Here is an 18,773-nt window from a genome sequence, read left to right as displayed (position 1 = left end):
GCCTCTTCCTGCCTGCCTGATTGCCTCTAACCACTCTGCTTGCCTGCCTGCTCATCCCTAAGCACTCTGCCTACCTGCCTGATTGCCCCTCTGCCTCAGCCCCTGCTTCCATGGCTTTGTCAAGAAGGATATCTGGAATGATGTCCAGAAGGTCGTTTGACTGTCCAGACTAATTAGCATATTATGCTTTTATTATTATAGATAAGATCTCTGCAGAAGTTATCAAGTTAAGATGAGGCCATTAATACATTTGACTAGTCTCTTTATAAGAAGTGGAAAAATTGGACACAGACACACACAGAGAGAAGATATCATCGGGAGCCAGGCTGATGCAGAGGAAGAGGATGCTGAAACTGGGGTTATGCTGCAACAAGTGAAGGGATGACTGGGGCCCCCAGAAGCTGGACGAGGCAAGGAAGGATCCTCTCTTAGAGGCTTTGGAGGGAGCATGGACCTTCCAACACCTGGAGTTGGGATTTCTAGCCCCAGAACTGTGAGAGAATAAATTTCTGTTGTTCCAGGCCACCCCGAGAACGAAGTTGGGTGTGACTCCTATCTTCTTTGGCCAAAGCAATATGAGAAGTTTGTCACTTCCAAGAAGAATCATTTGCTTGGAATTAGTTGCCTGGTTGCTGCTGTATACTTCTCTTTTCTCCTCTGCTGCAACAACCCCTAGAGCTTTGTGATGACAGCATCATAAAAGGGAGCAGCCTCTGTCATCCTGGGTCCTGAGAGAGGATTGTGGAAAGCAGAGCCTTCACTCTTCTGGGTGGGCATGTGGTGTGAGTGAGAAATAAATCTTGGATGTTCTAAGCCACTGAGTTTTGGGGATTGTTTGCTTCTGCAGCATACCCTAGCTCAGTGGTCAGCAAACTCATTAGTCAACAGAGCGGCTAACCGCGGCCATGAGCCGCATGTGGCTCGCGAGCCTCAGTTTGCCGATCATTGCCCTAGCCTATTCTAACTGATAAGAATATTTCTTTTCTTAAAACTTCTATCGCATGCAGTAAATTTTTCTGAATCTCAGAAGATACTGGCTAATATCAATTTTACTGCTTGGTGTTTGTATAAAATCCTAGCTCCTCAGCAAGTCCACAGGTGCTCTGTGTCTGTGCCCTGCCAGTCTGTTGGTCTCAGGATGCTCTCTACATCTCCCTTCCTCTCTTGTATGTATCTATATAAGACACACAACCCAAGCATACCACCTCTTCCCCACCCCTCTTCCTTCACATGGTACCACCATCCATCCTTCCAGATTCAGCCACTTTCTATAGACAGGAAGGGCTGGGAGGAAAGGTGGAGTGAAGAGAGAGAATGAACAAGATACTGCATTTGTGTATAAGTTGCTGTAAAAATGGGAGGGCCCAGAAATAGTCTTAATATGAACTGTATTTTTTTTTTTTTTTTTTTTTTTAGGAAAAGCTTTCCAGAATAGTTGCTTACAAGCTTGTGTCAAAGTTTCATTTCAAGCTCTGGGCAAGAAAAGACTGACAATAAAGAAAGGAAAAGTCTGGTTAAAGATTACTCGGTTAGTCAGTCAGCTGGCTGGACAACCCTAACTTCCCAGACATTCTTAATCATTTAGGAGTAGCAGAGAATTGCTCAATCACTTAATCAGGAATGCAAATTACTTCCCAGAAGGATGTTGAGAATTACATCATGCAGAAAGTTGTGCTGCAGACCCAGTTTGACATTTTTTCCTTTCTCAGGAGGCTACAAAGAGACAGTGTTGACTTGATTGGTTGTGGTTCACTCTTCAGTTTCCTCTTTAGAATTAAAAAGCATTCCTGGATTTTTGTTTTCATGCATTCAAGCATTTATTAAATGACAGATGACTAGATGCTGAAGTTATAAAGATGGAAAGAAAGTCTCTTCTTCAGGGAGCTCACAGACTGGAGGGGGAGACAGACATGTCCGTACATCATTGTATAAACAAACAAAAATGAGCCTTGGTTGTTCAGGAGGCTATGCAAGCTATGCAGAGGATGTTGGTTTATTTAGACCCATCATGAGGGGAAAGGAAGAAGACAGAGTAGGTTAAAGGAGAAATATTTATATTTTGGACGACAGCAAGGAGTTACCAGGACCCTCGGACACGCTGGGAAGTGGGGAATGCTCAGAATGGACATGGCATGTTCAAGATAGCCAATGAGCCTGAGCATGTGTATGTGAGGGAGGGGATGGAAGACAGAGCTGGGAGGGGTAAGGAACCCAGAGTGAATTCTGAGGACTTAGGGTAGCACCAAATCATATTAGGAAGGGAAGTGCCTGTGCAGATGACTCTAGATAATATTTTCAATGAGAAAAAAAAGTGGAAAGAAGAATGGGAGGCTGAAAGATGAATACAAGTGAGTATAAAGCACAGGTGGGAAATGATCAGGGTCTGATCCAAGCTAATGTCAATGTCAACCAAGGTGTCTATAAAGTGCCCTGTGATGGATTCAGTCAATGTCCATTTCCTTGCCAACAGTGTGTAGGAGATTAGGATATTCACATGCCTATAAAAATAACTAGTTGATAAGACAGAAAGTGACCAATGTCTAAGAAACATAGAACTAAAGTGCAACAGGAGTTCAGAAAGCATAAGAGATGACTACTAATTGGAGCGATCAGGAAAGATTTCAAAGAGAAGGTAGCATTTGAGATGAGTTAAAGGAGTGTAATAGGATAAATGCTGAGATGGGGAAGGCATTGAAAGCTTATGAGACAAAGTAAGCAAAGATCTGGCAGTAAGAATACAAAGGAACAAAAATGGAAGATGTTGAGGTTTGACCCCAGCAAGAGATTCAATGGAAAAGAAATGCTGGAACTTCATGGGAAATTTTGTATGCTATGGAATTTGGGCTGATTTTACAAGCAATGGGGAGCCACTGAGGTTGAATGAACAGGAAAGAGATGTAATCAGTCTTGCAACAAATGACCCCTGATTGTATAAACCGATAAATAGAGAGGCTCCTCAAACAAAGCAGGCCATTCTATGAGAGTGAAGAGTCCGGAGAAGGCAGGCGGAAGAAAGTAGGAACAAAGTTGTTAGAAACCAAACAAGTAGACTCAACATGACCAGTAAAGACTAGATAAAGAGGCAGAGAGAAGAAGGTGTTAACAGGAAGCAGACAAGAGATATTATGGCATCATCACGAGAAGATAGAAATCTTAGGAGAAGAGCAGTCTGAGCAGGGGCAGTGGGGGATCTGTTTGCTATAGATTGTGTTTGAGGTACTAGGGATGCATTTTAGGGGAGATGTTCAAAAGGGAAGATGAGAGAACAGGAGAAAAGCTAGGGCTGGTCCCAAGACTGTCCAGTCAATCACTAAAGTCACTGACCGCAGTCTTGTATGAGTCAGGATGAACTAGCCACACAGTCTGTGCACTGCAGCACACCAGGTGTTTAGGACTTGAAAAGGGAGTAACAAGTTCTCTGTCCTCAAGTATGATGAAAAGAGAAAGTACACACCCTGAAAATTATTATAAGCAAAGATAAAACAAGTGTATAAAGGTAACGTAAGTGTCAACTGCATCAGTAAAATGTCTATCAGTTATTTGGAGGTCTGTTTCCCCACAGGACCATTCATTTATAAAATTATTATTACTGACTGATCCATTTTAGTTATATTTTGTATACTGGGTGAGATAAGAATACAGATTCTTCTCTTATATGTGAATATCCAGCTTCTCAACACAATTTGTTGAATAGACTATTCTTTCCCCATTGAATTGTCTTGATACCCATATAAAAAATTAACACACAAATATGGACTTATTCCTGAATGTTCAGTCTCTTCCATTAACTGTATGCCTATCCTCATGCCAGTACTGTATTGGCTTGGTTACTACAGCTTTTTAGTGAATTTTGAAACTGGGAACCATGAATTCTCCAACTCTGTTCTTATTTTTCAATATTATTTTGGTGATTCTGGGTCTCTTTCACTGCCAAATGAATTTGAGGATTAGCTTGTCAATTTCTTTAAAAAAGAAAGAGGCAGCTGAGACTTTGGTAGGGATTATATGGAATATGTAAATCAGTTTGGAGAGAATTGTTGTCATAAAAAAATATGAATTGTTCATGGATCTGACCATGAACGTGAGATGTTTTCCCATTCATTTAGATCTTTAGTTTTTGGCATATAAGTCTTGCACTTTTTAAATTAACGTTATCAAGTATTTTATTCTTTTTGATACTGTTGCAAATGAAATCGCTTATTTATTAGTTCTATCGGGTCTAGTAATAATTAATGTCGTTTTTAAACATTCGTTTAAAATCTTGCTTGGCGTTGACTTGTATTGACATAACCTTCAAACACGTGGTATCTACAGAACGTGTGAAGTGCAATTAACAAGTTTTGCTTGAAAAAGTTTGTGTTTGGTTTGGTTTTTGTTGCAAAACTAGGGCTAAGAAGATGGCGGATGAAGAGCATATTCCGCACTGCATGCTTTACGAGTTCCAATTAGGAAGAAAAGCAAGTGAGGCTGCAAAAAACATCTGTAGTGCTCTTGGTCAAGATGCAGTTAGCGCCAGAAAATGCCAGTGTTGGTTTGAGAAATTTCGCGAGGGAAATTTTTTGTTAGATGACAAGAGTGGTCGAGGCCGTGTGTCCAATTTTGATTAAGAAGCTCTTCAAGCTCTTTTGGTGCAAAATCCTCAAATTACCCAACAAGAGCTTGCGACAACTTTAAATTGTTCACAAAAAACAATCTCCAATCAATTGCGTGCACTTGGCAAAGTCCAAAAGTTTGGAAAATGGGTTCCTCATGAGTTGACCGACAACAACCGTAATCAAAGAGTCACAATTTGCAGTTCGCTCCTCTCTCGTCAAAACCGTTTGCCGTTTTTAGAGCAAATTGTTACCGGAGATGAAGAATGGGTGCTGTATGTTAATTTGAAAAGGCGGCCTCAATGGTTGGACAAAAATGAGGCTCCGCAGCCCATGCCAAAACCTGACTTGCATGCAAAAAAAGTGGTGTTGTGTGTTTGGTGAAATTTTAAAGGAATTCTTCATTATGAACTTTTACCATCTAACCAAACCCTTAAAGTGCAGTGTATAGTGCCCAATTGGAAAGGTTAGCCCAAGGTTTAAGAGAAAAAGAACCCGCGCTGATTAATCGGAAGGGCGTAATTCTTCACCACGATAACACACGACCGCATACTGCAAGAATCACTGCTGAAAAACTGCGCCAGTTGGAATGGGAAGTTCTCCCTCAACCTGCATATTCTCCTGATATTGCCCCTTCCGCTTACCATTTGTTTCGTTCTTTGCAAAACTTTCTTCTTGGAAAAAAATTTAATAATGAAGAATGCCTCAAAAATGCATTGACCGAATTTTTTTCATCAAAAGAATTTTACAACAGAGGGATTAAAATGCTTCCTGAGCGTTGGGCACAAGTAGTAGAAAACAACGGCAACTATATTGTTGATTAAATTTTGTTGTATTGTTTAAATAAATTCGATTTTAAAAAGTATTAGAAAACGACATTAATTATTACTAGACCTAATAATATTTGGAATATATACCTTATAATTTATTGTATGCAAGATCATGTCACCTAAAAATATAGTTTTACTTTTTCTTTTTTGATCTGGATGTCTTTTATTCCTTTTTATTGCCCGATTTTCCTGGCCAGAACTCCAGCACAGCGTTTCCTGTGGGAAGACATGGGCCCAGAAATGCAGTCCTCCGTCACTATAATGGAGGCCATGCCACGAAGGTTCAGTGAACAGAGAGGGACTTCGTGAAACTGACAGTAACATGGTTCCACTTAACACACCTCCCCATGATGACATTTCAAAACACCTTGCAACAGAAACATGCGGATATGTTGTTATCCCAGTTGTCCATGGAAGTTCTAGTGCACATGGCAACGGTATTTTATCTGTAAATAATTGGGGGAGGAAAACTGGGCAACAGTGCTGGTGTCTGGCTGCATGGAGTTGAGCTCACTGTATAACCACTGCCAGATTCAGAACTTGGTCAGAGACAAGTCCAACACTAAGAGCATCAGCAGTAATAATAATTTTATAAATGAATGGTCCTGTGGGGAAACAGACCTCCAAATACCTAATAGACTACATTTTACGGATGCAGTTGGCACATATGTTACTTTTATGCACTTGTTTTATCCTTGCTCATAATAATTTTCAGATGTGTACTTTCTCTTTTCATCATACTTGAGGACAGAGAACTTGTTACTCCCTTTTCAAGTCCTAAACACCTGGTGTGCTGCAGTGCACAGACTGTGTGGCCAGTTCATCATGCAAGACTGCGGTCAGTGACTTTAGTGTTTGACTGGACAGTCTTAGGACCAGCCCTAGTTTTTTTCCTGTTCTCTCATCTTCCCTTTGGAACATCTCCCCTAAAATGGATCCCTTGCACCTCAAACACAATCTATAGCAAACAGATCCCCCACTGCCCCTGCTCAGACTGTTCTTCTTTAAGATTTCCATTTCTCATGATGATGCCACAACACCTCTTGTGAAGAGCTGAGAACTGGGCCTGGGAATGCACTTTCCTCTTTGCCCCCTTTCCTCTGATTCTCACAAGCCCCATTCTCTCCCTAGCAGGACCAGGCTGATTCCGGTAGAGCATCAAGGACCCACAATTAAAGAGGACATGACATGCTCTCTCGGGGACCTGGTGGGGCTAGGATTGTATGTGCTTTTCTCACCCATTGGAGGCAGCTGGAGAGGAGGTCCACAGAAGCCCTGGGAGCCACTGGGTGCTGTTGGCTGGGGATGCTGGGTTCCTGGTACTGGAGATGACCTAGAGCAGGGTGCAGGCTCCAGGTGGACATGTCCTCTCAGCCCCTTGCAGGAGCAGGCCCAGGTAAGACCTCTGTCTTGGATCTTTGAGAATTACATTGGTTTGGCAGAAATGCATATGATGACGAGATGTAACAAGAGATGCTCCACTCTATGAGTAATTAGGGAAATGGGAATTCAAACAATTTAGTTGAGAAGGATTTAAGTGGGACAGGGATATGGTCAGAATGCTTTAGAAATGAAAGAATCTCTGGCTTCTTATATCATCCAACTTCCCAGGGAAATGACTCAGATTTTTTAAAAATACTGAAAAGACAAAACTATGTGTTTTGGGACTTTAAAATAGCAGAGAAAAATCAGGATACCAAAGGCTGGCATTGCCATCCTTAATAAATGAGAAGTTACTTTGAGAGCAGAAAACGTCTTATTTGTCTCTGAGTAGCCACAGAGCACAGCCGAGCACCCGGCTCATTGCTGGAAGGAACAAAACATACATAATAGCTCACACCCCAAGCTGGGCCCCGGAGCTGGTTAATACAAAGCTGTAAAACCCAGCTGATATCATAGGGCCGTAGTTGGGGAAACTGCGGCTCATGAGCACATGCGGCTCTTTGGCCCCTTGAGTGTGGCTCTTCCACAAAATACCATGGCCTGGGCGAGTCTGTTTTGAAGAAGTGGTGTTAGAAGAAGTTTAAATTTAAAAAATTTGGCTCACAAAAGAAATTCCAATCGTTGTACTGTTGATATTTGGCTCTGTTGACTAATGAGTTTGCTGACCACTGTCATAGGGGATACCAGGACCAGTATAAAAAGGGGCATGGGTGACCTGGCGGTTTAGGAGAAAAATGGCAGGCTTAAAGCACTGTACCTTAAAATGCATCCCCACCAGGCGTCCTCAAACTTTTTAAAGGGGGGCCAGATCACGGTCCCTCAGAGAGCTGGAGGGCCGGACTATATGAACTACTAATTCCTACTGTAACACCTCAGCTGGGCTCACTGCCCAAAAAACCTGGTGGACCGGATCAGACTCCTCTGCGGGCCGCATGTGGCCCGCGGGCCGTAGTTTGAAGACCCCTGCCCAAGACCCTCTACCAGCCATACTTCACTAGGGAAAACGCCATGATCAAAAATACTTAGGATATATGGCAGAGTTTATTTCCAGAAACTTGCAATGCATGTTAATACACTGAGATATTCTCAGAGAAGATACGGTCGTATTGGGTCTACACAGCATTTGTCAAACACATTTGACCGTGTTAGATTTACCATTGGTTTAATTCCCACTTGAGGAAGAGCCTTTGGGAAATTCTGATTTAAGAGAATTGGAAATTCCGATCCACATGGTAAGATTGAGCCGGAAGTATTTAACTAAAGGCAAAAACCACAGAGAGAAGAAGGAGCCTTCTGATTTGCAGAGCTGTTTACAGACACTGGGAAGTCGCACTGCTGGGAGACAGAGCACACGGAGATGGGACTCAGACCCAGGAGAGATGTAGCTTCTACCAACGGAAGAACGGGGTAAGATCACAAGTCACCACAGAGTAGAGGAGTGAAAAGACCTTGTTATAATAATGTTATGGTCATAAGGAAACCCCTCTAATGTGTGAAATGATCATTGTGTGAAATGTTTGCTGTGTGGAGACTCCAGTACTCTGTCATTTCCAAATTGGTGAACACCCCACTATCTTGATGTGAACGCCATAAGTCAGTGGCCAGCAAACTCAGTCAGCAGTGCTAAATATCAACAGTACAACGATGGAAATTTGTTTTGAGAGCCAAATTTTTTAAACTTAAACAATATAGGTAGGTATGTTGTCATTAACTTAATTAGGCTATGTGGTATTTTGTGGAAGAGCCACACTCAAGGGGCCAAAGAGCCGCATGTGGCTCGCGAGCTGCAGTTTGCCGACCCCTGGCCTAGACCCTTAAAGTGTTAAATGCCCTGCTGCTAGCATAAGGCACACTGTCTGGCCCACACCGATAAGACACAAGTTGTTTACTGCCGGCTATATAAGCACTGGACCTTCTTCAGTCGATGTCTCCTGCCTGATGAGAGGCGGACTCCGTGTTGCTCCATGAGACAAACCCCTGACTAAGTGCTCTGCTGTGGGAGCCTAAACCAACTGCGATTGCCTGTCTGTCTCCATCTTCATTGTCAGTCTTTTGGTGTGCATCGCCAGGTGGCCTTTGCCAGAGCCTAGGACCCACTACGAATAGGTAAATAAACCTTGTGTGATTGCATACCAATTCTTTCTTCTGTGTTCATGTGTTCCGATTTGGCTCAGTTATCTAGACACTGAAGTACCAGCAGATAGGCCTTTATTGCTAACTCTTAGTCACCTGCATTTGTCCCACCAAAACTAGACAGATAATCAATTAGTTGGGGCATAATTGGGACAAACACCTTTTCAAAGAAACCTCCAAAATGTGGTGATGGTAGCTAGTTAGCCAAAAGCAAATCCTTCTTACTCATGACAGCACAGAGTTGTTGCAGGAAAGCCACTTCTTGGCTCATAAGCCCTCTGTGGCACAGTGATTGGAGATACCACGTTGAAGATGCAGGTAGAAGCACAACAAGAAGTAGCCTGGAACCCTGGGTCACTGCTTGGCAGAGAGTTGCCTGACCGTGTACACAGACATTTTATGAACAAGAAATAAACCTCTACTGTGTTGAGGTACTGAGGCTTGGGGGTTGTCTGTTCATCAGCTAATAACACTTTGACTACATAGTAAATATGGCTAACAGGTTTTGGCAAAGCTGAATGGTGAGCGCAAAGATATTAATTAGGCTCTCTACAGTTTGCTTCATGCTTAGAATATTTCACAATAACAGAAAAATCAGAATGCTCCATATCTTCAGGCACTCTGAGAAATTGACTGTAGGTCATAGTTTGAAAAAAGGAAGCAAATGGGAAAAGAAACATATATACAAGAGTCTTCAACTCTTTTTAATGCCCTGTTTCTTAAAAAGCAATTTACTCTGAAGTGATGCAGTCAAACAAAGAAAAGTGACTTGCTCTAGTACACAGTTAAAAATCATATTCCTTGCCCAATAGTTGAGCATTGGCCCATGAACCAGGAGGTCAATGTTCGATTCCTGATCAGGGTACATGTCTGGATTGCAGGGCTCGATCCCCAGTGGGGTATGTGCAGGTCAATGATTCTCTCTCATCAATGATGTTTCTCTCTCTTCCTCTCCCTTCCTTTCTCTGAAATCAATAAACATACATATTTTTAAAATCATATTCCTTAATGAGCCAGCCTTCGTCCGGGAGAGGACAACACTTCATGAAACACATAGGAAGGTGTGTGGTACCAGGGGACCCTAGACTTGCTCTGCGAGGACTGGCTCCAGGGCCAGCGGCAGTGAAGGCCCGGACACCTCTGCTAGGGAAGTGCTCTGGGGCAGGGAGCATACCTCCATTGTTCTTGGAACCTTTGATTGTACCCTCTGAAGATGAATAAATAGGGAAGGAATTTACTGTTTTTCCTTCCTTTGGCAAACAATGACATTTCAAATCATGAGAGTGGAAAAGTACTGTTTTTGAAACAGTTGACTTTTAGGAAACTTCTGTGTAATCTGCTTGCATGAACATTGGATAGGTTACTTTCCCCTGAAGCCGCAGGTTCAGGAGTCAAGTTCTGCCAGGACGTAATGTGGTGGCTCTTTTACAACTTGTATGAAATCCTTTTTTGAAGAGCTTTGCCCTAGAGTGCCCTGCTTACTCAGAGCTCAGATCTTCCTGGGATGTCCCTAAGCACCCTCCGGGGCCCCGAGAACAGAAATGGCTGTCAAAGACCTAAAGCAAATACCATGTAGCATCATGATTTGACAAAGCAGGAGAGCAGGTGCAACAGCATGTGTTATATTACACTCAATACCTTTCTGTTTGATGGAAATGTCCCACTAACAACACATCTGGAAGGGCATATATTATAGTAGCTGTTATTAGCTGATGTAACAGACAGCACTCATACCGGGATCTGTTCTTGGTATGTTTTCCTTACGTGATTCCACACTTTATATTGACAACACTCCACCACAATGATCCATCCAAGGAAGTAACTTTGATCCATCCAAGAAAACTGCCAAACAACTGGCTTCCACCTGGGGCATCAGAGATTCTTGCATTTAGCCAACACCTAAGAGTCTCTGAGCAATGCCTGGGTGGTGGGTGGCCAGGAGCACCAAGTTGAACAGACAGTGTAGTAGGAAAGACGGGGACCTGGATCTGCCAAGAAAGGGGTACTGCTTGTATGGCAGGAATGAATGGGCACCTTCTTTCAGCCACAAGGGGAGTCAGAGATGTTTTCATGAAGGTAGTGACATTTGAACTAGACCTTAGAGTAACAACATACTCATTCAGGGAAAGGCAAAGTTTCTGAAAATCTGTCAAGTGCTAACTGTGAGATTAATCCACATTTTATGCCCCACTCGTGGTATGCTTTGTGTTTTTAACTGACTATTTTGAGCAAACAGGAAGGAATAAAGAATAATATAACAGAAGTATTTACACGGCTACCCTTCTTTCCCTAATCATAATATTTGCTTTAGGTCTTCATATCGCATAGAAGCTTCCCAGGTAGCCCTCCATTTCATATTCTTCTCTTTCTCTCCGGGCGTAAGCAACTCATTTTTCTAATTTGGAACTTGTATCCTCTGCTTCCTAACTCTCCCTTCATGGCAGATGCTGCTAACAGACTATTAATTCTTTCCCATGAACCGTGGGAGAGGTCCCCATCCAGACCCCGCTGATTGAAGTGGTCATGAATGATAAAGCCTCCTGGCCTTACCTCTAACTCCAGCTCCTGTCAGAAGGCTTAGAACCTAAGAGGGGGCTCTGATCTACCCTTTGGCTTCTCGTCTGTCCAGAAGCTAACCTGGCCCTGAAGTGCACACTCCAGAAACTGTACATCTGGGGAGACAAAGACTATACTAGACCAACTGTCAGAAATCCTGGTTTCAAACCACAGTCCCTAAAAATGGGACCAAAAGCAGGGCACTTAGCTCTGAGTCTATTTCTTTATCTCTACAACAAAGACACTACTTGCCTGAGCTGCAAGCCTACCAGGGCTGTGTCTGTGTGCCTCAGGTAAGCCTCCTTGGCACTTTGAACTTACCTCCATTCGAGCATTTCACAACTGTATAATAATTATAGACATGCAGGTGCCTGACATGCAATAGGTGCTCAGTCAGTACTGACTGAATTCAACTGATCAACCATAAATATGTTAACAATATGACACATTTATACACATATATTTATGATCTGGAAAGCATACAAACACCTAGCAGGTATAATTCTCATTTGACAACACAAATTAGAATAAGTGGCACTGGTAGCCAGTATCACCCTATCTGAGCACTGATACCTGGAGGGCTGTGCCTGGAAATGCTCCTGTGATGGTGGCCAAGCCCTCAGCCCCAGTAGCGAGGCTGCCAAGGCTCAAATCCAGGCACTGCCACTTCCCTGTGATGGCAAATTGCTTAAGCTTCTGCTTCTCAATTTCTCATCTATAAATTAACCCAAATGAAACAATCTGCACCAGGGCAAGGATTTGGCTCTATTTTATTCACGAAACTAACAACATACTTCCAATAGAAAGGGGCCCAGAGCAGGAAGTCAGTCTATAATAGAGCTCCTGATGAAATGGGTCCTCAAACCCATCTCCTAGGGTCACCATGGAGATCATGTGACTAGCGTGCCTGAAGAGCTCAGCATACACAGTGAACACAGAATACACTTACACCTCTTTACAAGGATGGTTTAGATGAATAGTTCATGGCTCTGAGGGAATGAGTCTTGGTCTTGGTTTCACAGCCCTCAGATTCCCCTCACTGAGGGATGCCATGAGCTTAGCCTTTTCACAGCCTAATGGCCCATGTCAGAGGCACTGACAGGTGTCTATAGTCCTCCTGACTTCTTGGGGTGTGGTTCGTAGGGTCTCATAATGACATACCACAGGCAGTGAGTGGGGGTCTGTTCTCACATTCTCTCTCCCTCCTCCCCCAACCTGTGACGGGGCCTGGGCATACAAGCAAACTTGACAATACACACAAAATCCACAGACTGATGGTGAAATGCTAACAGCTGTGAGGAATTACGTGAGTGGGATTTTCTGGCCTGATGTGAGGGGAGTGAATGTCAAACATGTTCTAGATTGGGGAGAAAAACAGGCAAAATGCTACTACTATGTGGGGAATTCCACAAACACATTGGACACATAAGATGGTATTAAGAAAAGGGTAATTAGCTAGTGGTAACCCCAGGCCGTTTAGCTTTGCCACCTTTTAGTATCACTTCCGACCATTGCTTTGTTAAATAACATCTGTATATTTTCCTGATTTCAAAAGCTCATTCAATTTTTTTTGGTAATTATAAAAGTTCCTTGTAAAATTCTAGAAAATACCAGAAGAATGATTATGAAATATAGAAACCTTCACCACCAGCAGAGATATCCACTGTTAGCATTTTGGTAAATTTCCTCCAGTATTTATATTATTTAAAAAAACAAAAAACTTATGACCATATTTCAAATAATTTGGTGTTTTTCCCATCTAGTCTGTGTATAACTGTTATGAAATAGTATAGTCTTCATCTCCCCAGATGTACAGTCTTTGGAGTGTGCACTTCAGGGTCAGGTTATTATTTAACTTTTTTAATGTTTTAGTTTATTGTAAAGTGAAGCATGCATGCAAGAGGACAATATAACATATATGTACATCTGAAAATAAGAATAAAAAATAGAAAGAACACCTGGAATATGGCTCTTGCTACTACATAGTACTTAAACACATTACTGTGACATAATTCAATCTTCGCCCTATTAACTATGTAGAACCTAGGATAGCTGTGCATATCTCTGATTATTTTTTAAATGGCATTTACAATAATATTGTAGGGAATCTGAAAAGTGTCTAAAGCACACTGATACTGTTAATAACGTGGACCAAACAAAAAAACAGAGCGAAAAGACACAAATTACCAATACCAGGAATAAATAAATTCATCATAGACCCTGCAGACACTAAAAGGATTTACTATCTGTTGTTGAATTCTCTGATTATTTCTTTAGAAAGATGAATTTTGGTGAGTGAATCTACTGAGGCAAAGGATATACAGATATTTTTCAATGTAAACTTTTTTATTTTGATATGATAGATTTTCATGCGGTTGTAAAAAAAACCACTAAAAAAACAAAAAACAAAAAAACATACAGAAATCCTGTGTATCCTTTACCCAGTTTCCTTCAACAACCAAGACCTATCAACACGAATACAGTCCACATTTCCGTTGTCACAAGGATCCCTCATGCTGCCCTTTTAAAGCCACAACCACTTCTAACTGATTCCCAACCCAGTAGTAACTCACGGCAGCCATCAATCTGTCTCCAATTCAATTCTGTAAGTTTATCTCAAGAATATCACATAAACGGAATCATATATAATACAACCTTTTGGGATTGGCTTTATTCACTCAGCATAATTCTCTGAAGATTCATCCAGGCTATCGTGTGTATCAATAGTTCATGTCTATTTACTGTGGAGAAAATATCACAGTAGAGAAAAGTGCCCCACCATTTGTTGAACCATTCACCTTCGAGAAAGATATTTGGGCTGCTTCCACTTTGGAGCTATTACAAATAAAATGGCTACGAACATCTGTGTGCAGGCTTTTGTGTGAACAGTTTTCATTTCTCTGGGATAAATGCCCATGATGCAGTTGCTGGCTTGTGTGGTAATTGTGTGTTGAATTTGTTTAAGGCACTGCCAAACCATTCTCCAGGGTGTTGGTACCATGGTACATCCCCACCAGCAATTTCCGAGTGTTCCAGTTTCTCTACATTTTCCTTGGCATTTGGTGTTGCCACTAGTTTTCATCTTAGCCATTCTGATAGAAGGATAGGGATAGTTCATCGTGATTGTAACTTGCATTTCCCTAATGGTTAGTGATATTGACCATTATTTCATGGGCTTATTTGCCATCTGTGTATCTCCTCTCCTAAAATGTGCTTTACCTCATTTTCTAATTAGATTGCTTTTTTAAAATGTAGTGCTGAGTTTTAGGTTTTTTTTAAAAAAAAACATTCTAGTTTTAGTCTTTTATTGGATATATGGTCTGAAAATATTTTTTCCTGTTGGTAGCTTGTGTTTTCATCCTTTTAACATGGTAAAGTCCGTTTTCTTTCTGCTGTTCACATTGGGTAATTTCTATTATTCTGTCTTCCAGTTCACAGATTTGCCCCAGTCTCTTCCATGCTGCTGTTCAGCCATCACTGAGTATTTGGTTTTGGCTATGTATTTTGCGGTTCTAAATTTCCATTTGGTTCTTCTTTATATCTTTTTTTTTTCAATTGTCAAGTCAAAGTATTGTGACCATGGCTGCTTTAAAATTTTGTCCTTTAATAATATCTCAGTTGATATGAGTGGTGACATATACTGTCTTTTTCATTCATTTAGGATCTTCCAGATACTTGGCATGATGAGTGATTTCGATTAAGCTAGCTGGACATTTGGATATCACATTATGAGTCTCTGAATTCTGTTTTAGCTGAATTACCCTGCTCTGGCTAGGCCCCTCAGTATGCTGGGTGAAATGGGGGTTCTGGTTCCCTCCTGTTGTCCTCTGATACTTCTCTGCTGGGAGAGGTAGGAGAGCCTTAGTACCGCTCCCCATGTGAGCTCCATCTACACTACCATGGGGGCAGGGAGAAGTGGCCTTGTTACTCTTTGTATTAACATGTCTTTTATTTTCTGGTGCTTTGACATCTTGGGCCCTTGTTGACTCTGGAGGCCCTGCCAATTCCTGGAGGTAGTAAATGATGTCTCTGCATGCACACCTTGCATATACAGACCAGCCAATCCAGAGCCCATTATCGGAAGCTGACCATTGTCCTCTGATTGGGACATTGGTAGCTGAAGCAACTTGCACCTGTCAATCTTATGTAAATCCTTGCTGATTGGCTATTACTAACTTAATAAAACCTTAATAAAAGGGACTGCAAGGTCAGAGTGCGTGGTAGTCCTCCCCTAGAGATGGACTCCCTCCTGGCCCCAAATATTCCCAAATTAATACTTTTATAGTCTCTTTCATTAGTGTGCGGCCTCCTCCAGAACCTGAACCCGAAACCACAAGGGATGTGAAAGGGGTTCCCACAGCCCATATCCCTAGCCACCTTCTTTATTGGGCTTCTATACTCTGAGCCACTCTTCTCTGCCCTGCATACCCCAGGAGCAGCTAACAGACAACTCGGGACAGCCCCTCCCTGAAAAAAATCTTCAAACTAGCCAACCCTGGCTGCTTACCCTGCCTCACCCATTCCTTCTCATGGAGAACACCTTCTGCCTCCTGACCCCATTCTGGTGCTTCCTGTGTGACCCCTAGTGGTGTGCCGTGCCTGCTTCCAGGGAACTGTCAACATAAGCTTCTCCTTTCACAAGTCATTTCTGTCTGCATTTCTCACCATGCCTGTCTCAAACAAATCCTGGGCACCCTTAAAACACTGTTAGGCAGAGGCGGAAGTCCTCATTCTCCTCTGGCCTCCACTGACACCAACCCTGTGGGAGAGAGAAGACCCCTTATTACCTCCCTGTGGGGATGGAAGTCCCAGCTTTCTCTGGCACTGCCCAGCAGGGTTGGGACATGTTGTTAGAGCTTGGTGAGGGTGAATGTCTTGGTTCCCTTCTGTGCCTATACTGGTATGGGTGGGGTTTTTTGTTTGTTTGTTGTTGTTTTGTGTGTGCGTGTGTGTGTGCGTGCATTTTTAATGGTGTTTGGATGGAATAGAGTGACTGTTGCTTAAAGTTTTGTCTTGTTCTTCTGTCTTTACTTAGGCTTTTGGCTGGAGAGAGAAGACCTGTTGGGGGCTTTCTTAGTCTGTGCCTGCTGTATTTCCAAGTTACCGACATCTTCACCCCCCAAGTCTGGAGTATGTGAGGCAACACATAAGCCCAGAGAACAGCCCACTGTGTTCTTTCTTGGGTCCTGTGGTCCCTGCTGGTCTTTCTTCCTCTCTCCACCTTCTTCTGTTTGTTTTACGTGTAATGCCCATTGTACTTAGCAAAAGGAATAGGGGAAAATGAGTCTACTTCATCTTTCTGGAAGGAGAAGGCCCCATTTCTTTTTCATGCACACATATGACAGCAGCTCTTCTGAATGTCAGTCCTCAGGGGTTGGCCAACTGTGCCCACTGGGGTGTGATGAACAGCCGTCCTCATGGAGGATGAAGGTGAAAAAAGAGCCTACGTGGGAGGCACCTGATAAAGCTTGTTTATATTAAATCAACCATTTCTGTACAAGAATCAATGATTTCAAAAAGCTCAAACTGAACTTCCTAAAGACACATAATCATGCCAAATGAAAAATGACTTTAGGAAATATAAGTTGTTAATGTTCTTCCTCGATTTTCCATTCCTCTGGATGTGAGCTATGTGCTTGAACTAATTTCTTAAAAATGCTCTACAGAAATGTAGCAAACACTTGACGGAGTAAGTACACAAAGATATTCACATCCCATGTAGGCCCGAATACCAGGTTCCAACACAGAAGACAATGAACAGGGCGCGTGTAAAAACAAGCACGCAAAGTTGCCGCAAGTGAGACCCTACCACCTCTCTCCTTGTTCTGGCCCCTAATTACCCATTCCAACAGTCTTCATCCCCCACTTCAGTTAAGTTTCCATCTGAGAAGCGAGAAATTAACTTCCATCACAGCCGGCTTAAGCTATGAGTAATGGAAACAAATCTTTTTCACCATTTTCCATCAGAAATTCTTTTCGAGGGCCCTTATAAACAATGTCATTTTTTAAAAGCCTTAAATATTTGATCACTTGTTTAGGAGTAAACAAATCAGATCTTCAATTCACGAGGCCGGCTCTCAAGAGGAATCTGCTTCCCCTCTTCAGCCTGTAGTGCAACCTTGTAGAGACCACACAGAGCTCTCTCCTGAAGGCCAAAAGTCAGAAATGTTTAAAAACTCATTACCATGGCGGGGTTTCCAGCATGTTCCAAACCAGAAGAAACAGACTATGATCTCCTTTCTTTAGAAAAATGAGAAACAAGCCCACATTCAATCCAATGCACTGTGTCCTCTGCTAGGGAAGGCTGTGCTCTGTTGGGCAATGGAGTTCTGGCCATCTGGTTGACTTAAAACTTTCATTCACTGGGTCCTCTCAAGTTAAAAGTCTCTGGTTATTTGTATGCATCCTTTTCTGAGAGGATGAAGAATTAGAGGAGGGGGTTCCAATGGGAATCTCAATAGAGAACCTCCCCCTGGTCATAAATTCATCACCCATGTATGGTTTTTACAGAGCATAAATCTAGCCAAGGCTATTATTCAGCAAACAGACTAAATTTGAGTGCAGAAGTAGACCCAGCCTGATGAACAAATAACATATATTTATAATAAGGACTGGCAACTAAGACACTATTTTAATATTTATATTTGCTAGTTTTAATTCCTTTAAATAAACTTGGCAAAGCCTCTTTAAATAACATCATGAAGAAACTATAATAATAAAAACATAATATGCTAATTAAACTTTACGTCCTTCTGGACAAAGCCAGGGCTGCGAGGGAAGCCCGGGTCCTGGGTGCCAGAGATTAGCCGGTGCTGGCAGCCAGGGGAAGAAAGGCCTATTCTTGCACAAATTTCGTGCATCGGGCCTCTAATCAAATTATAAATTACCCCAAAGCCAAGTCAAATCTTGGTTGCCTTTCCTTCTTTCTGGTTACATTTTGAACAGAGCTCCAGACCAGTGTTTGCAGGGCTATATTCCAAATTATTAGTCCACATAGCTGCCTCTCTCCTCCTCTTCCACCTCCCTGAAGATTGAGAATTCTTAAAGGCAGGACTGAGACATAATTCATCTTTGTACTATGAGGACACACTATACTGTATAGTGTCAGAATAAAACCTGTGAAATAGCCTGTCCTATATGACTCTGTGGTTGAGCATCAACCTATGAACCAGTGGTCACAGTTCAGGGCACATGCCTAGGTTGCCGGCTCAATCTCCAG

General features: G+C 42.3%; 1 protein-coding gene and 1 long non-coding RNA gene across 2 annotated transcripts in view; one reads left to right on the top strand and one right to left on the bottom strand.

The window, feature by feature from the left end:
• The window catches only part of LOC118716464 (guanine nucleotide-binding protein subunit alpha-14), a 127,361-nt gene that overhangs the window by 23,743 nt on the left and 84,845 nt on the right, over positions 1–18,773 (bottom strand). The gene's annotated exons all lie outside the window — the stretch shown is intronic.
• Positions 8,322–8,996, top strand: LOC123652137. Its single transcript, XR_006741280.1, has 2 exons — positions 8,322–8,458; positions 8,676–8,996. It is a non-coding gene; the product is annotated as an uncharacterized LOC123652137 (long non-coding RNA).

The sequence above is a fragment of the Pipistrellus kuhlii genome, unplaced genomic scaffold (genome assembly GCF_014108245.1).
Source record: "Pipistrellus kuhlii isolate mPipKuh1 unplaced genomic scaffold, mPipKuh1.p scaffold_m20_p_12, whole genome shotgun sequence".
NCBI lineage: Eukaryota > Metazoa > Chordata > Mammalia > Chiroptera > Vespertilionidae > Pipistrellus > Pipistrellus kuhlii.
The sequence above is the reverse complement of the archived record's forward strand: the minus strand, read 5'-3'. Positions and strand labels throughout refer to the sequence as shown.